Source organism: Bos taurus, chromosome 5 (assembly GCF_002263795.3).
Source record: "Bos taurus isolate L1 Dominette 01449 registration number 42190680 breed Hereford chromosome 5, ARS-UCD2.0, whole genome shotgun sequence".
In the NCBI taxonomy this organism is placed as follows: Eukaryota; Metazoa; Chordata; class Mammalia; order Artiodactyla; family Bovidae; genus Bos; species Bos taurus.
The window spans coordinates 72,033,949-72,050,455 of record NC_037332.1 but is presented as its reverse complement, the minus strand read 5'-3'; the positions used below and the strand labels follow the sequence as shown (position 1 = coordinate 72,050,455).

Below are 16,507 nucleotides of genomic sequence, written 5' to 3'. Positions count from 1 at the left end.
CTCAGATCTTAGGGTCCCCTTGAGGACCTTTTATTGTATGACCATAGGGCCCTGGAACTTGTTCTGTTGCCATCTTTGGTAAATACCCTGAGTCTCACAGTTAGAATGGTTACCACCTCCTGACGGGCCCACAGGATTTTTTTTTAAATTTCAGGGAGAAATAATGATAAGTTTAAGGATTAAGACTATAGGGAGTTCCTCTGCCCAAAGGTATTTTCTTTCTCATTCAGACACTCGATAAATGTTTACTGAACACCTACTTGGTACTGGTTGCACAAGTTATGCAATCTAAGGCCTAATGCAGTAGAAATTCATGTGACTAATTCATCCTTATTTGAAAAATATCAGACACTTCCGGGGAACATTTTGGGGTTACCTGCCATTAGTGTGAATTACTCACTTCAGTTGCTTTTCTAATATTTTTCTGATATCAACTACCTTGAGTGAAGGAAATTTTGATCGTGAATGTAGCCCCTGTGGGTGCCTGGATGCGTGGGCTGTCCTAGGTCATTCTGGGGGAATTAAGAGATGAGAAGGTGGGGCAGGATCAAATAAAGGTACTGAAGACTTAGTGGGGGTAACTGTGAGAGACATGCAGACCAAGTAGCAGATGCAGACCAAGTAGCAGGAAGAGGCAAGAAGCAAATACTTGCTGAATCAGTTTATGAAGGGACTTCCCTGGCAGTCCAGTGGTTAGGCTTCACCTTCCAACGCAGGGAGTGCCAGTTTGATCCCTAGTCAGGGAGCTCAGGTCCCACATGCCTCATAGCCAAATAATCAGAACAAAGAACAGAAGCAATACTGTAACAAATTCAATAAAGACTTTAAAAGTGGTCCACATCAAAAAAAAAAAAAAACTTTAAAAAATAAATTTATGGAGTTAGAGACAAAGCCCATCTTGAGAATCACGTGCTCAGGAAAGAAGGTTTTTTGTTCTTTTTGTTCTATAAGTATCTGGGCCAAAGGGGTCTTCCCTGAGGGTTAGCTCTGTTCCAAGTCTATATTAGTGAAATACCAAATCAGATTAACAGGCATATGCTAGTCAAGCAGCTAATGGTCATTTGCAATTGTGTTCTCTGAGCAGTAATTCTGAATTGCAGGGTGGAGGCTTTCAGTATCAGAATTAATTACCTGTGGTGTCTTCGCAAACTGTGCAACTCCAAGGCCCCTCCCATCTCCTGCCAGCAGTCTGGACAGCACCAGTGCTTTGGCTACCATTGCTTTCATGCATTCAGAGAAGGCGATGGCACCCCACTCCAGTATTCTTGCCTGGAAAATCCCACGGATGGAGGAGCCTGGTAGGCTGCAGTCCATGGGGTCGAGAAGAGTCGGACACGACTGAGCAACTTCACTTTCACTTTTCACTTTCATGCATTGGAGAAGGAAATGGCAACCCACTCCAGTGTTCTTGCCTGGAGAATCCCAGGGACAGGGGAGCCTGGTGGGCTGCCATCTATGGGGTCAAACAGAGTCGGACACGACTGAAGCACCTTAGCAGCAGCAGCAGCTTTCACACAAGGTTTCTCCACCTCGGTGCTCTTGACATTTGAGGTTGGGTAATTCATCATTATGGGGGGCTGTCCTGTCATCCCTTGCCTCTACTCACTAGATGCCAGTTGCACCCCCTTCCCCAGTTGTGACAAGCAAACATATCTCCAGGCATCTGGAAGTGTCCCCTGAAGGACAGTCTTTCTCTGTTGTGAACAACTTCCTTAGTGGTTCCATTACTGATTTTTGAAAAAGGTATAGGATGTCCAGTGCTGGTGGTGCTGCTTTACGTGGTTGATAATGGCCAGTGCCAAAGAAGAAATGAAATCTGAACTTTCTGCTGCTTGTTTATTGGTTCACATCTTGGAGACCCCCTTACCATGTGCCCTTAATGAATGACTTTCAGAGTCAACCCTATGCTCAAGCTTCTACTGTGTACACTTCAGACTTCCTGTCCCCCTTTTTTATGCTCAACGCTAGCTTCCAAGATGCTTGATCTGTGAATTTTTTCCTCTCTTAGGGCTACAGATAGTTGAATAGCCACTAGTGAATTTCGTCCTTCAGAAGATGAATTTGTTGTTGTAAGTAGCTAAGTTGTATCTGACTCTTTGTGACCCCATGAACTGCAGTACACCAGGCTCCTCTGTCCTCCACTGCCTCCCAGAGTTTGCTCAAATTCATGTCCATTGAATCGGTGATGCTATCCAACAGTCTTGTCCTCTCCTATTGCCTTCTCCTTCTGCCTTCAATCCTTCCCAGCATCAGGGTGTTTTCCAATGAGTTGGCGCTTTGCATCAGGTGGCCAAAGTACTGGAGTTTCAGCTTCAGTCCTTCCAATGAATATTCAGGATTGATTTTCTCTGGGATTGACTGGTTTGATCTCCTTGCTGTCCAGGAGAATCTCAAGAGTCTTCTCAAGAGTCTTCTCCAGCCCCACAGTTCAAAAGCATCAATTCTTCAGTGCTCAGCCTTCTTTATAATGCCTTCATTCCCTTGTACCTGGAAGGAAACTCGATACCAAGGGAAGGCATGATTGAATTGACCTGACGCAAATGCATTCTTAGCCATAAATTTGGGTAGGACCCTCTGGAATTTATTATTTTTCCCTCAAAAGAAGAGCCAACATGCTGCTCATCTCCATACTTGTGAAGAGAGGAAATCATGTCATTCTGTGACTATTGCAAGGACACATTTTTTTTTCTCCTAAACACGTACACATAGATTATTAGCAGCATCTAATATGTGACAAGGACGGACGTGGCCTGTCAGGGAAGACAAATGGCTGTTCTCTTCTCCGTGCGGTGCACTGGGCTTGCGCATCTGGACAGTGTAGTGGGCAGGGTTGTGTGTGCTGAGTCCTTATTGAGATGGATGGAGGGGCCGTTGAAGGGAACACTGTCAGCCAGCACAGGACGGAGTGAAATCACCAGCTTCCCGAGAAACAGAAGGACATTTCTTTTCATTATCCACCATCTCCATTTGACCAGGAAGCTTGGGTTTCTGTTTTCCTGTTTGCCTTTTGATGGGTCTCAGGACAGAGAAGGTGTGGCAATTTTGAGGCTTCTCTTCTTTATGGCTTAGATATCAAAAGATCATATCCCATGATGGCAAAAATGCTTAAAAGATTAAAAAAGGATTTCCCAAATCTACCCAATAATCCATTTTCTGGGGCAGGGAGGAGAATGATATGATACTAGAATATTTTTTAAAAAAGAGGCATCCTTTGAAGGATTTTTGGAAAGAAGGAAGGGAGGGAAGAGTTGGTTGGCAGAGATGGAACTTGCTTTTTTCTTATTTAAGTGAACTTTAAAAATCTTTGAAACAGTTTATTATTTACAGAAAAAATATGAAGTTAGTACAGAGTCCCCATATACCTTGCACCCAGTTTCCCTTATTATTATTAATATCTTGAAGAGTTTGGTACATTTGGGGGATACCTTGCTTTGATGAGATGCCTGATGCAGTCCAGATTCTGCGTGCACTTGGATGTTCCATATACATTAGCTCCTTTCATCCTCACAACAGTCCTGACAGATGGCTAGTCCAATCTGTGTCTTACAAGAGGGAGAGCTAATGCTTACAAAAGTTAAACAACACACCCACATCATCTGCCAGGTAAGTGGGAGAGCCACAGCCTCAGCCCTCAGCCTGTGTTTTTCATTTGTGGATTTAGTCCTTAGGTTTTTAAGCAGTGCTCCTTGTCCTTCTCAAAGTCAGTGCTGAGCTGTAAGGATGGGTAAGACGATACACCAGCCTTCATGAAGGTGAACTCTAGTTGAGAATTCAGAAGGGCAAATAAATAGTAAGAAAGGGTTATAGTGAGAGATAGGGGCATGTACGAAGCACAATGCTGCCATCATGGGAGGAGAGATTAACTCTGGGAGCTGGGAAAGTCATCACTAACAACACAAGAAAAAATGGGTCGTGGGTTGGCCGGAGATCTCCACATGGGAAAGTGGGACCAAGGAGAGCAAAATGGACCAAAATCATGATGTGAAACAGGACAGCATGTTGTCTGAACTTCAGGGCACTCCTACTGCTGGAATTTTTTTTGTGCAAAGAATTGAGTATGGGCGGATGGATGGGGAACCTGAGGGAAGATTGCCAAGTACTCGGGAGCTAGATCACGGAAGGTGTGGCGTGGCGTGCCACACCAGGGAATTTGGGTTTTTCTAGGAGATGGTGAGAACCCATTGACAGTCTCTAAGGCAAAGAGTGACCTAATCAGGCCGGTATGTCCTCAGGACAGAAAGGTAACTGGGCTACAGTGGGTGGGATGGGCTGGATGGCGCAAAACCAAAAGCAGAGTCCAGTCAGTTGGCCGTGTCAGTAATCCAAGAAACCAGTGATCATTGCCTGAGCTAAGGTGGAGGTAAGATGGAACAACATAATATTTAAAGATGGGTGTCCCAGTAAGACGTGGTACACGAGAGAAGAGATTCATCCCTACTTTCCCCGTTTAGACGATTAGGTGGGAAACAAGGAGAAAGCATATATTTAGGGCAAGAAAGTTCAGCTCTCTTGGCTCTGTGATTCTTTGCTGCTGCTGGTGAATGTTTATGTAACAAATGCTTCCTCATTATGCACCCCATTTGTGCTCCACTGTGGTAGAAGTTCTGTCTCAGCTGCTCAGCATACGTACCCCGCTTCCACCAGCATCAGCAGGATGTCTCTCCTTGTCGTGATTGGTTTTCGGTGTGTGTAACGGTTGGTGATCCTATCCCTGGTTGCAGGGATAAGGGCATGACCCTGTCCTGCCTAGCAGTGGGACTACAGTCATCTCTCAGGCTCTGCTGACTGGTCCACAGTGGTGGTATGCCTGAAGCTGAATCCATCGCAACTAATGAGGATAAGCCAAGAACTTTTATTGGAACTTTTGGGAAAGATTTTCTATTACAGTTGCTGTTACTATGAAAAGATAAGACCGGAACTTTTGTTGGTCACTTTGCCACTGTGTCAGGGGTCCCCAAGACCACCCCTAGATTCGGTGTTCTGTTAGGAGGACTCGTTCTGGGAGTCAACGTGAGTGGATTTCATGGCTGTGACTTATTACAGCAAAGGACATAAAGTAAAATCAGCAAAGACAAAGGTGCATGGGGTGAAGTCTAGGGGAAACAAGGCTGAGGCTTCCAGAATCTTCTCCCAATGGAGTCACATGGGACACACTCGATTCCTCCGGCAGTGTGTGAAATGCTGTCCACCAGAGAAGCTCATTAGAAACTCAGCACCCAAGACCTTTATTCGGGGCTGGTCATGTAGGCACCTCTCTTGTTGTTGTTTAGTCATTAAGTCTCTCTGACTCTCTTGTAGCCCGCCTGGTTCCTCTGTTCTTGGGATTTCCTAGGCAAGAATACTAGAGTGGGTTGCCATTTCCTCCTCTAGGGGATCTTCCTGACCTGGGGATCGAACCCATGTCTCCTGCATTAGCAAGCAGATTCTTTATTACCTAGCTACCTGGGAAGCCCCAGGCATCCTCTAGCACATAGCAAAATCCCAGACTCCCAAAAGGAAAGCGGGTGTTCATCATAAACTATAATATTTGCATAAGCAATTTTAAACACATTGGGCCATTCTTACCAGGGAATAATATTAATATCAACCTTCCTGGAACCCACATTCACACATGCCAGCCAAGGGCCAGCTTTGCAAGCAGGTCTTTCTAAGGATGGCCACCTCAGGCTGGGTGTGTAACCTCTTTCCTGCACAGCCACTGAGTCTGAGAGTGAAAGCAACTCTGATATCCTGAGAAGAGAGACAAATTCCATATTATGCTGTGTTGCAGTCTCTAGTTCCAGCCATGCCGGGAGCAAAATATCTTTCTTTTTTTTAATTTCTTAAAGTCAGTTTAAATTTCTGTCACTTGCAGCCTTAAGGAGCACACTGGCTAATAGAACCCATTCTACATACAGTGTTCTTTTTTTATTCCCTTTCCACACACCCCCATCACCACTTCCTGTCTCAGACAGACAGGGTCCTCCTCCGTGACCATAACAGGTAATAGACATTTGCACATTTGTGATACATGAAGAGATTTTTCTTTAGCATTTTAGAGTGCTGTTATGTCTAGATGGAGAAGGTAGATTTTGGAACCTACTGGCCCACAGATGTGGCCTAAATTGAAAGTTTAACATACCTGAATATCTCCTTGATCTTCCCTTTTGCAAATTGCTCTGCTCTGAGAAATTGTACGCTGCTCGTGGTAAGTAGTACCTGCAGCTTGGGCTCTGTTCTGGGCTTTCTTTCTTGTTTGGTCTAATTAATTGTGTCATCATTCAAGCAGATGAGGTGTGTGCCTTCCTGGGACATCAATTACAAAATAAATCAGTGTTTGTCAAAGTGAAAAGGTGACATGTTGAAAGATAAATTTTCTTTCCGGTCTTGTACAGAAACAACAGGAAACAAGGGAAGTTGTAGCGTGGCTTTGCTGGCATGTACACAAATAGAAAACAGGATTGAAAGGAATCTTAGGGATTGGGAACTAGTGCACCACTTTTTGTTGCAAAGGCAAGGAAGATCCAGAAGGTCTTTCATTTGTGTGATGCAGTTGCAAGAGTACTTAACTTGGATGCAGGTCTGTGTTCTACCGTCACTAGCCTCAGGCAAGTCACTCTCCCTTTCTGATCCAAGGATATCTGTTCAATAAGTATTTGTTGAATGACTGGTAAAGAGATGAATGAGTCTGTAAAATAGGTTTGACTGGGATCTCGGTGCTCCTTTCAGGTCTGCGAATCTTATACAAATTCACACTGGCAGAAGCAGAGCCAGAACCATATAAGGTGTGAGTACCTTTGATATCTTTCTTGCCCTCATGCTCTGCATTTATCTGTTGGCTCAGCCTTCAAGGTCTGTCCCAGTCTGAGCCTGGCTGATGCTAAAAAATTAGTTCCTATAGTCCCCCCTTATCTGCAAGTGGATGCCTAAAACTGGATAGGACCAAATGTTTTATAGGCTATGTCTTTTCCTACATTACTTTGGCAACAAAGGCCCATCTAGTTAAGGCTGTGGTTTTTCCAGTGGTCATGTATGGATGTGAGAGTTGGACTATAAAGAAAGCTGAGGGCCAAAGAATTGATGCTTTTAAACTGTGGTGTTGGAGAAGACTCTTGAGAGTCCCTTGGACTGCAAGGAAATCCAGCCAGTCCATCCTAAAGGAGATCAGTCCTGAGTGTTCATTGGAAGGACTGATGATGAAGTTGAAACTCCAATACTTTGACTACCTGATGTGAAGAGCTGACTCATTGGATAAGACCTGATGCTGGGAAAGATTGAGGAGGATTGGGAAAGGAGGAGAAGGGGATGACAGAGGATGAGGTGGTTGGATGGCATCACCAACTCAATGGACATGAGTTTGGGTAAACTCTGGGAGTTGGTGATGGACAGGAGGCCAACCTCCATGGGGTTGCAGAGTCAGACATGACTGAGTGACTGAACTGAACTGATACGTACCTTGGACTACAAAGAGATCAAACCAGTCAATCCTGAAGGAAATCAATCCTGAATATTCATTGGAAGGACTGATGAACAGCCGAAGCTCCAATACTTCGGCCACCTGATGCAAAGAACTGACTCACTGGAAAAGACCCTGATGCTGGGAAAGGTTGAAGGCAGGAGAAGAAGGGCATGAGATGGTTGGATGGCATCACCAACTCAATGGACATGAGTTTGAGCAAGCTCCGGGAGTTGCTAATGGACAGGGAAGCCTGGTGTGCTGCAGTCCATGGGGTCACAAAGAGTCAAACACAACTGAGTGACTGAACTGAACTAATATGTACCTACCTATGATAAAGTTTAATTTATAAATTAGGCATAGTAAGAGAGTATCCACATTGTCAACATCAGTACTCTTGGCTTTGGGCCATTGTTAAGTAAAACAAGGGTTCCTTGAACATGAGCATCACAATACCTAAACATCCCATCTAATAATCAAGGCAGCTATTAATACTAAATGACTCGTGTGTGGGCTTGTTTTCAGTTGCTAAGTTGTATCTGATTCTGAAGTCCCATGGACTGCAGCATGCCAGACTTCCCTGTCCTTCAGCATCTCCTGGAGTGTATTCAAACTCAGGTCCATTAAGTTGATGGTGTCATCCAACCATCTCTTCTTCTTTATTCTCTTCTCCTCCTACCCTCAACCATTCCCAGCATCAGGGTCTTTTCCAATAAGTCTGTTCTTTGCATCAGGTAGCTAAAGTATTGGAGCTTCAGCATCAGTCCTTCCAATGAAAGACATTAGAAATCAAATTCAGGATTGATTTCCTTTAGGATTGATTGCGTTGATCTCCTTGCTGACCAAGGGACTCTCAAGAGTCTTCTCTAGCACCACACACAGTTCGAAAGCATCAATTCTTTGGCACTCAGCCTTCTTTATGGTCCAACTCTCACATCCATATATGACTACTGGAAAAACCATAGCTTTGACTATCTGGACCTTTGTCAGCAAAGTAAAGTCTCTGATTTTTTAATACACTGTCTAGGTTTGTCAGAGCTTTCCTTCCAAGGAGCAAGCATCTTTTAATTTAATGGCTGCAGTCACCATCCACAGTGATTTTGGAGCCCAAGAAAATAAAATCTGCCACTGTTTCCACTTTTTCCCCTTCTGTTTGCCATGAAGTGATGGGACCAGATGCCATGATCTCAGTTTTTTTTTTGAATGTTGAGTTTTAGGCCAACTTTTTCACTCTCCTCTTTCACCCTTTTCAGGAGGCTCTTTAGCTCCTCTTTGCTTTCTGCCATTCGTGTAGTATCATGTGCATATCTGAGGTTGTTGGTATTTCTCCCAGCATCTTGATTCCAGTTTGTGATTCATCCAGCCCAGCATTCTGCATGATGTACTCTGCATATAAGTTAAATAAGCAGGATGACAATATACAGCCTTGTCTTGAATGAGAAAAATTAGCTTTTCAGTTTCTGTGGCTCTTTGGGTTCTACAACATTCTTTTTTTTCCCTTTCTGCTCCTGTGAAGTGGCAAACCACAGACGCCCTGGAGTCACCCTGGGGGCTTGTGCCACCAAGTTCCTACACCGGCAAAAAAAAAAAAAAAACACTATGTAAGGTAGAAACAGAGACACAGAGTACAGGGGAGTGATGATGTCAGGCCCCAAACAGAGTTCTTAGAGAAGTTAGATCTCCCAAGAGTGAGTGGTGACATGTTGGCTCAGCCTAGTGAAAATCTCAGAACAGATATCTGGCTTCCAAACCCATACTAGGTTCTAGTCTCTATCTCTGGAGATCGTCTTGGAAGCCACTATGGTGGGAGGTGGGGTTTTGAATACTCCTGGAAGCTGTACATAGCAGCATACAGTAGGCGCTCTTCCCCAAATGCTTGTTTCCCTTAGGACTTTAGAGATGCATTGATGGCATATGACATCACCTCCCCCTCCCCTCCCCCCGACATATATATATATATATATATATATATATATATATATATATATAGAGAGAGAGAGAGAGAGAGAGAGTGTATTTATTATACAATATATATTATATATAGTTTTTGCTTATTTTTTGGTCATACCATGTGGCATATGGTATCCTAGTTCCCTGACCAGGGGTCAAACCCATGCCCCTGCTTTGGAAGCTTGAAGTCTTAACCACTTGATCTCCAGGGAGGTCCATATTATATATATCAAATATGTACACACGTGTGTGTGTGTATATATACATATTCATTTCAAGGAAAATATGTATTCTTTGTAGAACCATAAGATCAGAATTCCAGACAGGACAGGGTGACTGCAGCATAAAGTGTCCCCAGGCATTACAGTAATACTGAAAGGCCTTCACTTCAGAGGCAGAAACAAGTATTTACTGGACCCTTTCAAAAGTAGACTCTTCTGTCGCAGGCATCATTAAGGTTCAGTTTGTGGATCTCCTTTATATGTGTGTGTCATGAATAAAACAGTGCCTATCCATAACACACAATGAAGAAAATACAATTCCTCCTGTGTTTCTACTACCTAGAGTTTTATTTAGAGTACCATTAACGTTTTAGGGTAAAGTGTTAGTTACTTGTTATTTAAGTGTTGTTGTTATAGTTATGTTGGCTTCCCTGATAGCTCAGTTGGTAAAGAATCCTCCTGCAATGCAGGAGACCCTGGTTCGATTCCTGGGTTGGGAAGGTCCACTGGAGAAGGGATAGGCTACCCACTCCAATATTCTTAGGCTTCGCTTGTGGCTCATCTGGTAAAGAATCCACCTGCAATGCAGGAGACCTGGGTTCTATCCCTGAGTTGGTAAGATCCCCTGGAGAAAGGAAGAGCTACCCACTCCAGTATTCTGTCCTGGAGAATTCCATGGACTATGTAGTCCATGGAGTCGCAGAGTCAACACAGCTGAGCAACTTCCACTTTCATAGTTGTTAGTTATTTTCTTTCAGGCACTTTTCTGTTTTTCTAATACATAAATTGGGATCATATTATAGTAATGTTTATATTCTAGTATTTTTTTCTTTACCTCCATATTATAACCATTTCCCCACCTTATGCATCGGGTCATTTGTTATGCTTCCTGGTATTCCATGATTATTATTTATCTGTTCAAGCCTTGGATTCTCAGTCTGTTTCCAGTTGCTTTGGGTCTTCTAAAAAGAGCAAAATGCTAGTCATCTCTTGAACTTTAGAAGACTATAGCCTGAGGCTGCTCACATACAGATGTCTATAGATGCTCTGAGCTCAACAGTGCAAAGTCATGGCTACAGAAAAAGTCAGACAGCCCTGCATCCAAGTGCCAAGTGGCTATGTGATCTTGGGATAAGCCAGTTAACCTCTCTCTGCTGGTTTCATATTCCTGGTATGAAACTGAGCACTTTCTCCACCAGTTCACAGAGGCGGGCCGGAGTACTGGACCAGATCATCCACGTCTCTGTTCCCTTCACTTCTCCCAAACACAGTTATATTTCACACTGGCTGCAGGTTAGAATCATGGCTTGGAGTGGGGATTGCATCTTAAGAAGAATGATGCCCAAGTCTGCCCTTTGCCAACCAAGCCAGAATGTCTAGTCTGGCCCCTCGACAGCCATACTTTCCAGGCTCCTTATCTAAGGCTTAAGTGCAGATGGGTCCATGCTCACTGCACAGAAGTTACTGGCCCAGGATCTGCTGTCGCCTGCAACAAAAGAGACATTGTGTCTTGGCCGTTTTGTCACTGGGGCAGGGTGGCATTTGGGAGAAGTGTTTGGAGACCAGGATTAAAATCCTGGCACTTGTACCTCCCAGGGAAGTATGCCAACCTGTTTACTTTGTGTTGAGAGCTCAAACAGTGATCAAAATCCGATCCGACATCATAAATACCAGAAAAGGTCAGGGTTGGGCTGGTTATGGGATCAGGCGCACACAGCCGCACTGGGGCTGGCACTGGGTCAGCTCCAGACTTTCAGTTGGGGGCAGGGGGACTCAGCCAGACCCAGGCACACAGCACCCCCAGCCAAAGAACGGGGATTCACATGGCTCTGTTGCTTTTACTGAAGGAGGAGAAATGCCATTTTCTCAGCAGTGGTTCTTCTTGACTCATTAGTGAAGTTGGCATGTGGTTATTTTGTAACTTCTCTGCAAACATTCATAGAAAGAGAAGGGGAGCAGAAGGCGGGAGGTATGAATGTCTGCTGAGCTCCTATTCTGTGCATGCCTTCCCAGGGGTTGACAGGACATCTCCCTTACCCCAGCCCCTGCCCACAGTGCAGCTGAGGGTCCCGCGTCAGTCACGTGGCCACCAAGTGGCAGAGATGGGGATTTTGTTCCAGGTCAGCAGAACTTTAAAGCCTGCCTTTTACTTTTTCTCCTCAAGGCTACACATCATAATAGTTAGGGGGATTTAATTAGGCCATTTCTAGATAATCAGATCTTGATTGTGACAATGAGAAGGAAATCCCATTGAAGGCTGTTTAAAAGAACTTTCCATGTACATTTTTAAAGCCAGTGGAGATAGTGGAACAAAATGATCAGGTCCTTTCCTCCTTGGGGCTCAGATGGGAACCCCACTGGCTCCTTTAATAAAAGAGCATCCCAATCCTCAGGGATGGCAACAGAGGGGGTGTGAAATACAGATACCCGTGGGCTTGGGGAGCTTGCCTGCTTTTTATTAAAAGAGCTGGTGGGAAAGATGCCCAATAAAATGCATTACTGGTGGAAAAAAATTACGAGCTGGTGGAGTCCATTGCCAGGCTTTGCTTTTTCTTTGTAACCAGGTGGAAATATTGGCCCATCTGTACTTTTCATAGCTTATTGACTTATTGTATCCCACAGTAGGAAATACATTTCGCGTCACAATCCAAAAAATGCATATGTGTGTGTTATACACATCTATACATATATGTGTGTGTCAGTCACTCAGTCGTGTCTGACTTTTTGCAATCCCATGGACTGTAGTCCACCAGGCTCCTCTGTCCGTGGAATTCTCCAGGCAAGATGACTGGAGTGAGTATCCATTCCCTTTCCCAGAGGATCTTCCTGACCCAGGGATCAAATTCGGGTCTCCTGCATTAGCAGGCAGATTGTTTACCATCTGAGCCACCAGGGAAGCCCACATATGTATGTACAGACACATTATGTAGATGCATAACCTAAATTTTTCTTTCATAAAACAATACTTCATCTTACTGTGTTCAATGAAGTTTATATGTTCAGTTTATTTGGTGTTTTAATTGTTAAAAAGCTTGTCAAATCCACTCAATTATTTTCACAACCCTGTAGTGTGTGGCAAACTCTAGTTGCAAAATATTGGACCAGAAGGTCTCTTAAGGTGCCTTTTAACTCCGTGTTAAGCATTCTGAAGTTCAGCAGAGCCGCCTATAATCATGGAAGAGATCATGAACTCATTTTCTAAAATCTATGTGCTGGCAGGGGGCACGGGGATCTCATTGAGGCTGCTTCCCTCTTCCCTGGCAGACCTCCGCTGAGGTCCTTTAAATGAGCTAATGTGTAGGGGTGTCATGCACAGTGGTGGGCACATAGCAGAGGACTCAGTGTATCTCATTATCCTTTCCTCCCAGGCAGGTGTCATGTTTTATTCATCTCTGTGTTGCCAACAGCTGGTATAATGCACAGCACTGGGCTCAGTAAATTGACGGAGGGGAAATGAAAAAAAAAAGTCTCAATTCTCTTTTACTTAGTCTTTGGGGAAGGCTACACAGTCTGCCTTTTATCATGCAGTTCCTTTCTTTTTTTTTAACTAGTTTCAATTTAATTCAGGAACATGTAATGAATGCTCTGCTATGTGCCGGGTAGTGTTGGGCATGGAAGACACTAAACAATCCATATAGAAAGGGATTCCTGTATAAACAGGAAAAAGAGAAAAAGCAGAAATAACTGCCAAGTTATGTGACTGTTGCTTGTACAGACAAGTTACCAAAGTTCTGCAGGGGCATTGAAGATGGAGAGCCAGTCCTGCTCAGGAGTGGTAGGAAAAAGATACTGAGGAGAAGCACTTGAGCTGGGCCTTGAAGTTTCAGTAGGAGTTTGTGAGGCACCAAGTAAAGGGAACTTTTAGGCAAAAGAAACCTAAAACCATGTCTTGGAAAAGACATGGAGGAATGGCCTTGTAAAGGTGTGGGGCACTGTGATCATGGGTGTGGCTAAAGCTCAAGGTTCAAGGGGGAAGTGGGTGTGCAGGGTAGTTGAATATTTGGTCTTTGGGCACAAGATTCTGGTCTGAACGCCAGGCTTTTCTCTTTCTGCGGGCATACATGATAAGTCACTTCAGTTGTGTCTGACTCTGTACGACCCCATGGACTGTAGCCTGCCAGGATCCTCTGTCCATGGGATTCTCCAGGCAAGAATACTGGAGTGGGTTGCTGTGCTGTCCTCCAGGGGATCTTCCCGACCCAGGGATCGAACCCGAGTCTCATATCTCCTGCAATGGCAGGCAGATTCTTTACCACTAGCACCACCAGGGAAGCCTTGTAGAAGAATATCTTCATCCTAATTGCTGGAACCTATGAAAGTTAACATATAAGGTAAAAGGGACCTTGCAGGTGTGATTGAGTTAAGGTTCTCGAGGTGGGAAGATCGTCCTGGACTGTAAGTGTCAGCCCTAAATGTGTCCATGATATAATAAAAAATATGTAATTGGTCTTTGTCGCAGATTCCTCACACGAGAGTTCCTAAACTCTTTGGAATTTTCCAAAGGAAAATAGGAACATCTTTTAGTCTATTAAGGCCACTCCTGGTCCCTCAATAACTTTAGGATGGGGCTGGTTGCTGGAAAGACCAGGGCATGATTAGAGGTTAGGAACTTTTAGCCACACCACCTCAAGGCAGAGGAGAGGGGCTGGAGACTGAAGTAGTCACCACTGGCCAGTGATTTGATCAATCCTTCTATGGCCTGAAACCTCTGATAGAAACCCTTAAATGATGGGATTAAGTGAGCTTCCAGGTTGGTGAATACAAGGAGGTGCTGGGAGGGTGGTCCACCCAGAGAGAACCTGGATGTTCTGTGCCCCTTACTTGTCCCATGCATATCTTCCATATGGATGTTCCCAAATTGAATCTTTTATAGTAAATGAGTCACAGTGTGTAAAGTGCTTTCCTGAGTTCTCTGAGTCTAGCAAGTTATCAAACCTGAAAGGCAAGGGTTGAGGGCACCCCTGGCTTTCTAGCCAAGTTGGACAGAAGTGTGGGTACCCTGGAGACCCAACACTGGCAACTGGCATCTAAAGTGAGGGCATCGTTTAAGACTGAGCCCCTCAACTTCTAGGGTCTGTGCCAATTCTATAAGCATGAGAAATAAATTGGGTCGAAAGACACCCAGGTGGTGTCCAGACTGTTGGGAATTGACTGGTGTGAGGAAAACGCCTATACATTTGATGTCCCAGGTGTTATGAGTAAAAGCAGTTCCGAGTATCTTCAGAGGAGGGGGAGAGGGAGATTTGACTGCAGGGAGAAGCCTCATGATGACAAAAGCAGTGGCTGGAGCGATGCGCTCTGAGGAAGGACCATGAGCTGGAAGATGCAGGCAGCACCAGAACTGCAAAGGGCGTGGGAGACAGAGTTTCGTCAGAGCCTCCGGAGGGACGCGCCCTGCTGACACCTTGACTTTAGCCTCATAGGGTTTGTATTGATCTCCAGAACCATGAGATAATAAATGTATGTGATATTAAGCCACTGAGTTTGTGGTATCTTGTGACAGCAAGGAAGACACTAACACAATGCCAAAACAGCCTTTGAAAATGACCTCTTCTCTTAAGCGCAGGGATAAATGGGAATAATCGTAGTGGAGGAGCAGCCTCATAGGGTTCTAGTGAGGATTGCATATGTAAACTTTACCTGAGGCTTGGCTGAGGATCTGGCACCAAGTAAGGCTAGGAAGCAGATAAAGATGAGCTAAGAGAAGCAATCACAGATGGGCTTTACATCTTATTGGGAGTGCATGTTGACATGTCTTTGTTTCTGGTGAAATATGATGGGAAGGGACCACACCTGTCTAGTCATTGCTGTCTCCTAGTATATAGTGGGGTCCCAGCCTGTTTCACCTTCTGCAGTTAACTGGTGAACGACTGAACGCAGGAACTGTTGTATTTAAAGGTCCTGAATCAGAGCAGAGAAAGGAACAGCACAGAAGCTGTTTATAGAGGGAGGGGTCCCAGGTAAGTGTGGTCAGCACACTGATCCAGAGGAGAGATGCCTTTTCTTCATATCTGTTTAAAATTCCTTTATTGTTGCTCTTCCGTGCTCAGGACCTGTCATTCCGTTCTCAGAGCAAGAGAAGAGCTGCCAACTGTCCTCCAACCGTCTCTCCTATACGTTAATTTGTTCTTCCACCTTCTCTTTCCAAGCAAAATGACCCAAATTATTTTGGCTTTCCCTTACGTAGGGTCTAGTATTACAGTGCCTGGCGATGTCCCAGAGGAGGAGTCTGACTTGTACATGTGTTTTAAGTGACCCACACATTCTTTTTTAAAAATGTGGTTTATACAAGATGGCAGATTGAACACAGGAGCTTATTGTTATACTTTCCCAAAGTCCACTAGAGTGGAGAGAAAGAATAAAGAAAAGACATAGTTCACAAGGGCAAAGATAATAGAAAAGGAGAAGAGCAGGCAAGTCTGGGAGCCAGAATGTAGATGGAAGGGCAGGGCATGGCATCTCAGAGCATCAATCTGATTGGGTCACAGGACAGCAGATGAGTGCTTGGCTCCATTGATCTCAGACAAGGCTCAGCCAGGAGAGGCTGCAGGTATCCCAGATGCAGCATGGAATGAGTACAAAGACAGCTGGGACTCCAGCCTTCCTCAGTGCAGCCAGGCAGCCATTCACCCCTGTCCCCCAAGGCGCTGGAGCTTTTCTCTTGGGACACACCACACCCTCATGGCTCAGGACACAGCTCACCATGCACAGATAGAGCTGGACAAGGTGCTAGAGTAAAAGTCTGCATCCAGAAAGAAAAGACCCCTCAGCCCCTTCCTCTACTCAGAACTTAAGAGGTCAGAGGCTGGTACTGTATTCTGCAGATAAGAAATTGTGTGATGTCTTCTGGGAAAAAACCCAGCCAAAGAATCTGGTACTGATGTTTGGGATACCCACACCT

General features: G+C 44.7%; 1 protein-coding gene across 4 annotated transcripts in view; it reads left to right on the top strand.

Annotated features, from left to right (window-relative positions):
* Positions 1–16,507, top strand: part of LARGE1 (LARGE xylosyl- and glucuronyltransferase 1) — a 609,947-nt gene that overhangs the window by 365,661 nt on the left and 227,779 nt on the right. The gene's annotated exons all lie outside the window — the stretch shown is intronic.